Source organism: Amblyomma mixtum, chromosome 6 (genome assembly GCF_055824585.1).
Source record: "Amblyomma mixtum isolate Tamu chromosome 6, ASM5582458v1, whole genome shotgun sequence".
NCBI lineage: Eukaryota > Metazoa > Arthropoda > Arachnida > Ixodida > Ixodidae > Amblyomma > Amblyomma mixtum.
In genome coordinates this window covers 114,779,137-114,790,680 of record NC_143017.1, presented here as the reverse complement: position 1 = coordinate 114,790,680, position 11,544 = coordinate 114,779,137, and positions in this window count along the sequence as shown.

The following is an 11,544-nucleotide window of genomic DNA, read 5'->3' as shown; positions in this document are numbered from 1 at the left end:
ACAAGCCATCCGCCTGGCGGAAGAAGCCGCGAGGAATCAAGACCTCTTCGCCTGCTTCTAAAAGCGGACGTCCCGGCCCCAGTCACCAAGGCCTGCGTGCCGGGGACTTGGAGTAGGGGGCTTCCTTATCTGGCGGAAAATAAAGTTGATATCATCATCATCATCATCATTGCTATCAAGGAACCAGTCACATGTTGGAACCAAGGCTGCGACAGTATCGACATTGCTACCGCAGAGGGCAAGCGTACCAGGAGGCGGCAAAGTGTCAGGTTGGAGGAACACGTTATCAATAAATAAAATAAAACACTCCAGAGCCGCCAGCGGGCTTCGAAACCGCGGTGGTGCAAGCAGATTAGCTTCGCTGGCCACTGCATAAGAGCATTAGCCAATCACCGCATTTGTTTTCTTTATTGCATTGAAGTACAACAACACTGACAAGCTTCTAGCCTTATTTAACCAGGCCGCAACCCTCGAACCCGTCAAACATAGTAACATCAGTATCCTACTATCGCTCTGCACAGATATAAAAGTTCCGGGAGACACACAGATGCATTGCGTAAAAACAGGCACACAGGAGGTCGATCTTGCGCAGCGTATATCCCTCTCACCAAAGCTCTCTGCTCTCTGAAGAGAGACTTCGATGAACGGGGCAGCTCTTCGTGGCGATGTGTTATGCGGCCCTTCAACAGGCTAAACAGTCCCACGAGCACAAAAAGACCACATTGAACTTTAGAACCTTTCATTGTAGGTAAAAATTTTTTTGGAGGAGAAATTCTAGAGGCCCGTCTACTGTGCGATGCCAGTGCACAGTAAAGAACCCCAGGTGGTCGAAATTTCCGGAGCCCTCCACTACGGCGTCTCTCATAGCCTGAGTCGCTTTGGGACGTTAAACCCCATAAACAAACAAACAAACAAACAAACAAACATTGTAGGTAAAAATATTATTGCATAGGTTATGATCTCAATGTCCTTTTTGAGAGTGCGTTGCAGAGTGTCACAAAAAACACAGCACCACTGCGAAACACACAGTAGTAATCAATAGCATCTGGCTGCTGACACAGGCAGCAGTTCACTGACCATGGCACGAACGGCCCCTTAGCACGAAGCAACGCTTTGACAGGTAAGAACGATGTGTGAAGTTAAAGGAAGTCTTTGCTGGTGACTGAACACACATCCGCTGCATCCTCTTTAATACACTGTTGCTTGGAAAGGCGATGTAAAGTTGCCACTTCATTGTTGCAGAAAGTAACGTCTCAATCAAAATATTGTCATCGATTTTCTGAAGGGACTGCACAGATAATCTCAGAAATAAGCACATTGAGGAAATAGGATGTGTCGGCAACTTCGCTAAGAAAACCCCAGAAAGGCCCATCACGTGTGTGATCAGAGAGAGCCAACAGAATAGGCAAATAGGCGCTTAGTCGTCTGTTAGGCACAGCTACGAGGAAGGAATTGTTTGCTGTTTTAAAAAATAAAAGTCTTGAAACAGGCGTATTGTCAAACAAGGGCTAAAAACCAGCTTCACGAGGCTCTAGAGGAAGAAATAAATTGTCTCGACGCATAGGCTTCCACTGAGAGCGCCACACAAAGGTCTCAAAAATTCTATGCATTTACTGTACTTTCTTTTTTTTTTGTGCAATGCAACACTTTCATTACGCAGGTGAGCTTCGAAAGTATACCTGTGCCCGTGCAAACACCGACAGATCCTTACCATCAAATTCTGGGCTTAACGCTTAGCAGAAGAGATTTTAAAATGCCAATGAGGCCCACTATTACAATGCGGATGCAAGGGAACCTCCAAATACTGTAAGCATTCGGTGTCCCACCTGGCGCCTCCACAAAGGCTTGGTTTTGTGCGCCATAGTCCTAATCAAAACCGTTTTGTTTAATCGTGGTTAAGAGCTGCACCCGAACTCTCACAAGGCTGCTCAGTTGTATGCAAAATCTCGAACACACACTTCTGCGAGAAAAAAAAAAGGCAACGTTATCAGTTTAACCAAAAACATTATTTTCACACTGCGATAGCCATTTAGAGCGAGTCATTTGTGTCTTACGTGATGTATTCGGCTTTACCAAATAATCTGATCCTGTGTTACTGTCTGTTTTCATGATTTTTGCTTCGTCTCGTTCCTTTGCTTTTTTGTTTTTGTTAGGCTGGTATCAATATGTTGTTACACACTGTTCTTGCCCCCGCCTTATGTAATGTCCACGGGCCCTCAAGGCTTCAATAAATGAAATGAAATGAAATGAAACGAAATGAAAGCAACACTTATCGAGGTCTAACAAGCTCAGCGAGTTTGTGTGAAGCTTGACAGTTGCTCACCCAATGAACGCTGCTGCCTATTGCTGCAGTGCCGCGTGTCTGCCACAACGTTCGCAGAGCTAACGCATGCGGCCCAGATCTCTCTCTCTCACCATCCCACGTATCTCAAAGCGCGATACAGGCGTCCACTGACCCAGGGAGCCAGTAATGCGCACTTCCTTTCCTTAAAATCATCGGAGGCTAAAACGTTGTCAGCGCCAACGCCAATGAACGTAAACACGTATGGCTTCAGTTCCGCTTTTCTGACACAACGTTAATGCCAACGCATGCAGCACACATGTCACTTCCGCCACGTAGTTTAAAGCACAACTGAGATGTCCACTGTCCCAGAAGGCCAGTTATGTGCATTTCCCTCCTTTGGAAGCTTCCTCTATTCATCGGTTTTGTAGCTTAAAGTGCTACTAAGGTGTCGCCTACCCCAGGGGGCCAGTTATGCACCTTTCCTTTCCTTTGCTTTATCTGAAGGTCAAATGAAGGTGAAATTTCCAGATACGGTGACCTTGGCTTCACCTAGCGAAGTGAAGTTTTCGCTTTAAAAAAAAATTTTAATTCAGAATACCTGTTGAGTGAAAAAGAACGGATTCAGGATTGGAATCGCATAAAAAATGAAATATAATTGGATTTGGAATGCATTGACGAGTGCAAGAATTCTTTCGCATTTCCTCCGTATCGATGCAGTTGGTCGCATCTAATTTTTTCCAACCGCCTTCAGATGAATCGTGTCCTCTCTGCGTCTTTATTTCCGCCCACGTCGGTTGCCTCGTAAAATTGGTAAATTGGTTTTAGAGCGCAGCTCTTTGGCGTCCGTTCCTGGGTTTCGCGTCGTCGTCGGCGTCGGCCTCGTAACCAGCTCCGCCCCCCTTTCATCCCCCCAGCGCTATCGGCGTCAGCGGCATCAGTCAGTCGCTGCTATCTCTTCCCTCCTCCCTTTATCGTGTTGTCCGCTTGCTGCGCGCGCTTCTGCCCCCATCGTTTGCCGCTGGGTGTACACGCCGCCCCCCTCCCCCCTCTTCCTGCCAGTCTCCGGTTGTCAAAGCGCCGGCTCGAACTTAATTCCTTTTTTCGCTCCTCCTCCAATGCAACCCCTGTGCGGTGGCAATCAGAGCCAGATCGGTGGCGGCGGATCTGTATATGTGCACCGCCCGAGCCGAAATTGCGAATACGTGTGAAAAATAAATAAAAAAAAATTCTGTGATAGCGCATACATGTGTTGCTCGATTTCTTTGCCTCAATCTATCGAAAAGGTGAAACAGCTTATTTGCTGCGCTCAAATTTCGCATTAGGAAGTAACGTAATCGTCGGTAATTTTTTGATGAAGGGAAATCACACAGTATCTGTCTCACATATCTAGATGGACACCTGAACCGCGCCTTAAAGGAAGGGAGGAAGTTGGAGTGAAAGAAGAGGTGCCGTAGTGGAGGTTTCCGATATAATTTCGACCACCTCATGTGCTCATGTATGCATGTCAGTGCTTTTCTGTTACGATGCCACTGTATGCAGTCTTTCCGAAGACCAACAAACTCGTCAAGACGGAGGCAACCACGACAGAGTCAGACGTTGGAGACGTGCTACGTTTTCTCACACTTCCGGAGCATAAAACCAGCTATTTGTGCAACACGTGCATATATGCGTCCACATGCACGACAACAAGGGCCAGTTCATGCCAAAGGCACAGTGCGTGCGAAACGAAAATTCGCTTTACCGTGGCTCAGTTTTCCTTGTTGACTGCTGTTTTCAGACGCAGCCCCAGACACGCTATTTTTGATATCTGCCGACGCCCGTTCTCGCTGCTACTTAGCCTGTTACACCCGATACGCAAGAGCAGCCGACCTTGAACAGGCCTACAGCTGCGTGATGGTCACGCCAGTACATTGCCGACGCTTGCCAGCGCGACGTGTGCGGCCTCTGTGGAGATCAGCGGGAATACAGGCAACAGTTTGAGATTACATTCAACAGGCGGCGCTGGGCAGCAAGTATGATAAACCTGTATTAAACCTCAAGCCATGCGTACAATCATGAATTAGGGATTAGTCCGTGCTCACAGCAAAAACAAATGAAGCAGAACAGAGGGTCACGGGCCGGACTTCGAGCTCCTCCTGCCGCTCCCCCTCCTGCTTGGGCCTACCAAGGCTGGCAGTATAATAAAATAAAGAACAAAGCGTTAACACAGCTTTAGTGGTCCAGGTTGGAAACTTCGTTGGAAAAAAGGCCGCGTATATGTAGTCATGGACGAAACTTACAAAAGTTTGCGGATGCATGTTCATGAAAAAAAAAAAAAAACATTTTGGTGCGGCCTGCCAAAGCGAGTCAATAAAAAGCATTTGAGCATGAGAGCCCGTGCGTGCTCTATATTCTGGAAAAATCCGTGCTAACTCACTGGCGTGGCTACATAGAAGTATTTTTTTTCTCGTGAATCCGTCTTCCGCAAACTTTGTCCATGCATGTACCTAGGGGAGGAATACGAGATCACGAAGGAATCGTTCTGCTATATTTCACTATACAGGGCCCTCTTGTTTGAAGCGAGATCAAGGTGCGTTAGGAAACGCAGTTATTGAAAGAAATACGCCCATGATGACAAGTCACGTAGAGTGGGTGCCAAACTTGGAAACAGTTCAGCATATCTTGTTAGATTGTAGTATCACCCACCCCAATGTTAATGCAGCTTCACTGAAGCCTCAAGGTTTATGATTAATGAAGGTAATCGAAACGCATCCGTGGCAGAAAACAATAAACGAAAATGGCTGGAGGACTGGTGGCAGGGTGGTGATCTGAAGGTGAAAATTTGGAATCAGATTTTGGTGTAGCGTAGGGTTTACTCTTATCAGTATTTGAGCGGCGGAGAGACATGGGAGAAACATTGACTCTGCAGTGGGCGTAGTCAGGCTAATGGTGGTGATGATGATGTAAACGTCAAGATAGTAATTGTGAACGTTGGAACACCAGAAAAATAAAATAAATGTAGTAAGCCTTGTGGCACCGGCCACTACAATGTTTGAAAGGGAGCGCCTTTAGCTTGCATTAGATAACCACAGCTCTTACATATCTATATGTATATAAAAATCACAAGCATTTTAAGTATCCAAGAGCGTGTAGAAATGACACCACCATAATTTTCGACGCTTGTTTCAGCAACTGCTGTATATATGTTTCCCCTATTCGACTGCAACCCCGAGAATAGCCCATCTTCAGCGGGTCAATATTATTCCTCGAGTTGAGGCTGCGAACTCCCAAAGCTCTCTTGCGACCTCTTGCTTGCGACTGAAAGAAAGCTGAGAGGACTTATTTTATCGTACGTTCAACAATTGGCGTTTGAAAGCAGATATGCGTACATAGAGGAGGCTTAGATATACAGCAGCTGCAGAAGAGTGCATATGTGACAATATATTTTGAAGCAGTGTTCTTACCATCCGCTGTGGTGTATCATGAAGGGCGCTCAGCTTTTTAATGTTTGTTTATCCTCAAAGCTACCGCCACCCGTCTTTATCACTTTGTGACCCGAGAAGATACCAGATTTATCTGGAACAATCGCAGCCATGCGCAGCTGCTTCTAGTTTGAGTTTTCGGTAGATGCTTTTCGCACCTTATCTCAAAAAAGCAGGCGAGAGAGGCGATGATTACGTCCTTCGACTAAAGCCGAGCCTGCTGGTCGCTAAGTTGTTAAATCCTTTGTAAACTTGCTCATCTGTCATCAACGGGGTTCTCATCACGACGTGATGATATATTGAGCACAGTGACGGCCAATCTGTATCTAATCTGAGAGCGCTTGATACCCGTGAGGAGTCCCTAAATACCTCTTTTGGTTCATAACTGTTTTTTTTTTCAGCATATATTTTCAAGCCGGAAATGATGTGCTTCAAAACGAGGCAAACCCAAATAGCTTTTTTGTTGCTGCTTCGATATGGCGTTTCCCTTCAGCAACCACATGCTGCTTGCGCGGCGAACAATGCGCATAATTGCTCGGGCCCTTGAACGACGACGGAGGGGGCCAAGAATACGAGTCTCATGGCCGTGTATTTATATCTGTCTTTCTCTGAAAATTTATCTCTCTCTGTCAGCGAGCAGGGACGAAATTTTATTGCACGCGCCCAGTGCTGAGCTCTAGACGTTGTTACTGCCGCTCTTCCCTTGTTGTGTCTTCCTTTTTTTTCTTCTTGGGGAACAGGGAGAGTGCGTCTTCCAAGAACGGCGTCGTTTAAACGTGCCTGTGTTTGTTGTCACCCGTGTGCCCTCCTTTACGTGTGTGTGTGGGTGTGTTTTTCCCTACGCCCGTGTGCGCGACGGGGGGCCAAAGGGGACCGGGACAGTGCGGGGACGCTCCCTGTTTTGAGCGCTGGTGGCTGGCCCGGGATCGGTTTTCATCGGCGGCGCCTGCGAGGCGAGTTTGGGAGCGAAACTGCCTGGCCAGGAAAGAACGGCCGGGCCCCCTCGGCAAGACAGTGGCTTCGTCGACGGCAAGGAAGAAAGACGTTTGTGTTGTGTGTTCCGTCCGACCACTCCTTTGTGTATATGTCCGTAAAGTTAATTACAGTTTTCCTTGTTTGTTTGCTAAAGAATCTGTCTCCGTGTCTTCACTGTTATCAATATCACCGTCGCAACATTCGAGTCCTCTCACATTTCGCAACATCCCTCAAGACGTCATGGATTAGGAGCGACGGATTAGAAGCCTAAAAAGAAGGCTCGTAGTTCTTTTGTTAGCTGTGCATGCCAGCGCTACCAAGAATTAGAGGGAAATACTTCGAGGAAGCTAACGTAAGGTGTTGAACACTTGTAAGTGATACAATATTTTCCTCCCCCACTGTTTTGTGTTGAAACATTTTCCCGCCGTCATCCTCATTTCGTAAAATTTTCTACTGCATCCTCACTCTCCTCATCACATATTTTTTTTTACGCTTGGCGATTCCCTTTCCTCACCTCGAAAAATATCCAGGCCTTGCTGCATCTTCAGCCCCATTTTTAGCTGTTTTAATGTTCGCGTTCTGTTTTCCCCCACGTCGACATTTGTTCACATTACTAACGTTTGTTCAGATTACATTTCTAGCTTATTATGCAAAGTTATTATTGTTTCATTAAAGCTTATAGGTGCGGGAATACCGATTGGCGCGTTCCTTGAGATACTTTGTGTGACAATTCGCATTCAAAGGCATTAAGGTAACTATACAATTCACAGACTGGTTAATATGAGGGGTATTGTTGCTCTGGCGGTGGAAATCGGCCTCCTTTTGTCGCTATGAAAGCGAGATGGAGAGGAGAAATATAGCTAGACCGCCGTTGCTGCCAGAGTTTTCTTCATACACAAAAATCCTAATTATAGAATGAACAATGAATGCAAAATGAATCCGTTTTACACCCCCTGTGAAACGTTCGTGCGCAGGTTCCACCAATATGAAAGGGAACAAGAAATTTGCGCAAGGCAATAAATTTTCGGTTTATAGTTTTGCAAGTTGAAAATGACATTTGTATATTGTGCACCATTGAAAACTCAGTGAAAACCAGTTAGCAAACTGAAAGATGCGATTGCCACACATTATTATGCAGTAATCGATAACTAAATGTTTAGACATTGTTCTCTTTCCTCTTGGAGGGCTCCCACTTAGAAATTACTTGGAAGATTTGATTTCAGACATGCGGGCGTTTTGGTAGGTGGTTCCAAAACTACGCTAGAAGTCAGTATGCTCAGAAGAAATCCGTTTACTGAAATCTAATACTAAAGACTTTCCAGTGATGGCAACTGAGTGTAGGCAGCAAAAACTTTCAGCTGACTTAAGCATTGTTCATCACACCAAATGAGTGGATTGGAGCTACAGTTACAGTTGATAACCTGAAATTCACGTTGAATAATTTTGTATTCGTAGAAAAATGTCGCTACGTCCAGGGTTAGATTTCGGATAAGTGAAAGGCAGATTTCCTTCGTGCAACAAATTCTTTCATAGAATAAGCACCATATCTGCTATTGGTAAAGACTTAAAAATATAACAGCTTGATAGTGTAAACGTCGCACCAGAATAAATCGGGGCACAGAATAGGTTGTCTGTGGAATTTTCTCTGGGATGGAGAAATGATACGTAGCTTACGCCAGACACACCAGCTTGTTCTTATTGATGTATGTATCAACATCGACGGATTTTATTAATCCCCAGACGTGCCCAAGAATACAGGACTGGTTATGAGTTGTTACCACGAGAGCTTTATTTTTTCAACTGTGTGTAGTGCATTGCTTTTACATGATTGTTCTGACTTTTTGTTTGTGCAGTTTACAGTTATAATGTATAGCATAATTGGCATTTTGTGTTGCGCATTGGTTGCATTTTACTCTAGTCTGTGTCATTTCAGCCCATTGATGTTCCATGCCGTGGCAGATATTTATTCAGTTATACTCGAAAATCCCTCTTTCAGGCTCTTATTCTGTGCATCTGCTTAAAAATGTTATGATTTTGGAAAAGTAAGACACTTTTGGTTCATGAAATTCCTTGAAACTCCGTAAAAATTTCCCTTTTGCCATATCTTATTTCTCAGTTTTCCTAATGAAAAACTAATTCACCCCAGTGCTATATACATTTTGGCGCTGCTGCGTATACCATAAACAAAAAATTAGGATCCATTGGCGGCAATTGCAGCAAATGAGCCCACAATCACGCGAAAAGACGAATGGTTCAAGAGGCGATAGAAGCAGGTCTCAATAAATGACTAGTATACAGGACAAACTGTGTCAGTTGTGGAAAAAGTTGTAGCTTGCATAGAAAAATTAATTCGTCGTTACGTTCCGAAGTTACTTCGCTTAATTTCGTGAGACTCAAACATGCGCTGGAAAAAGAAATTGTGCAGGAGGCATTAGACGGGTGGTTCGGAGTTTCCTGCCATGCGTAAGCACGCTCCCTTCTTTGCTCTTCCTAATCATCGTCCTCGCCCTCAGCGAATTACTATACGTCTCATGTCTTAACCTTAACTCCGACGTGCCAATCTCTTGAATAAAAATCGCAAAAAGAAATGTAGGAGGTGATGATGGAGGTCACTATATCTTAAAGTTTGCCAGTCTACACCTGCTGCACGGGCTAAGCGCAAAGGATTTGCATAAGAGCTGGAAAACAGCCGCTCCACTCAGGGCTAATTTCCGGGAATTTTTGGCAGAAGCCCCTAGCAACACAATTTGCTGCTGTGCGCGACAACCGAAGCGACTGCCGCCAGGCCTCTGTGGTATCACGCGCCCACATACAGGCGCCGAGCAAAGTGAGCGTCGAGGGCACTTAATAAAGCACGTGTTGTAATCAAACGCTGTTCTCTTCCTTGCCGTTATCACTTTTGGCGGCTTCATCTGCTCGCAAAGCCTCTTAGAGAAAACGAATCTGAATTATTTAGTGTCGCCAGTCCTAGCCAATGATTCGGAAAATCGAATAGGTAAATTTAGTGATATAGTTTTTAATTCCGGTTTGCGAAAATTTCGCTCCAGGAAACGCGCGATGGTAAAGTAGTTCGCCTTCGAGCGATTTTTTACTCTTTAAGTCATGCGAATGACTGGCGGGAAGAAGAGAATTTTTCCGTGGCGTCAAAAGTTTCTCCAAGCAGCGTTGCTTGCGCCTGGGCTCGGTGGTATTCGAAATGCGTGCAGCATGAAACATTCCTTGGACAACTAAACCAAAGGTTGATTGGTAGAGACCAGTATCACCTTTATATTTTGGCATGCCACCATGAAATTTTTATGCAGATTTTGTGACCGCAGTATTGCACTTTCTAAGCCGTCCTTCTCAACAGGAGTCCTGTCAGGGACGCCTTAATGGAAGCGAAGTAGGAGTGTTCCTTCAGTGAATCATTTTGTAATATCAAATTCCATGCTAGGATGAATTCATTATCACCAACTCAACAAAAAACTACAAGCCACAATTGTTCCTACGTGCGCATGGGTACTGAGAAACTAATGGTTACCATAAAGTAGGTTCCACGTGTTCAAAGGTTCAAAGGTTTCACACCTTTGAACTGCGTATGACCTGCACATCTGTATAGGCACTGACTAGTCCTTGTGCACACTAGGTGTCGTGTGTGCTGTAAGCGTGAAATAAATGCATGAATAAGTTTACTAAGAAAAGGAGGTCGTATGGCCCCTGTATGGCTAAAAGGAAGAGGAGCCGGGGTTCGATGAGATCTTGTTCTTGAGCATGTCTCAAGATCTCTGCACTGATTCCCTCATGTTGCTAAGTGGAGCTTGTAGCGCACGGCGAAGCTTCATAATATCTTGAATGTTTCGTCCGGGTCCTTCTTGGAGAACACCCAGTCATCGTCGTACTAGTGCACGTGCTGAGCTTTGTCTTCATTTCTCCTTGAAAAAGCACGGAAAATGCTACACGAGATGCACTATGTCCGGAACAGATTGTCTGCAAAGCGACCACAGGGCATTTGGCGGATGCGGCGATCGTTTGTCTTTGGGAGTTTCCTTGCGGACTTCATGGTACCATTCCCATGGGTGCAGTATACCTTCTGTGATGGCTGTTCTGGCCCGAGCTTTGCTTAAAAGGGTTTCCACGGCTCTGCCGACCTTGACAGGGGTTGGGACCTCAATCTTCGATATTTTCTCTCTCGAATGCCTGCTTTATGTTCCGCTAGACGGCATCTGCGCACGCAACTTGGATTGTTGAGGACGATTCCGAGCTGGTGCGGGATGGTGGTGTAAGTGTCGGTCGGGTCTGTGGAGGAGGCTCCGACTGCTAGACTGTGTTGTGTACTTGCTCATTCCCTTTGACCCCATGATGCCCTAGACACCATTCAATATAGATATTTGGATTCTGTGCCTTGCGAATATTTGAAGGAGCTTCAGGGATGTGTTTGCCACTAAAGGGGTCGTTCGCGTGTTGAGCGCCTCCAGTGAACTCGTGTAAATCGCTATCCTCTTCGGTCTATCGTGTTCCGGCCCGAATCCAGCTTGTATCGCATACTTTGACCAGAGCCCATGAGTTGGCTTGCGACTCCGCACTGGTGCTGTCAGCCTTTTGCTCGTAGTATTTTGCCACCGCGGTGGCTCAGTGGTTACGACGCTCGGCTGCTGACCTGAAAGACGCGGATGGATCCCGGCCGCGGCGGTCGAACTTCGATGGAGGCGAAATTCTAGAGGCCCGTGTACTGTGCAATGTAAGTGCACGTTAAAGAATCCCAGGTGGTCGAAATTTCCGGAGCCCTTCACTACAGCGTCCCTCATAGCCTGAGTGGCTTTGGGATGTTTCACCATCATCGTCATC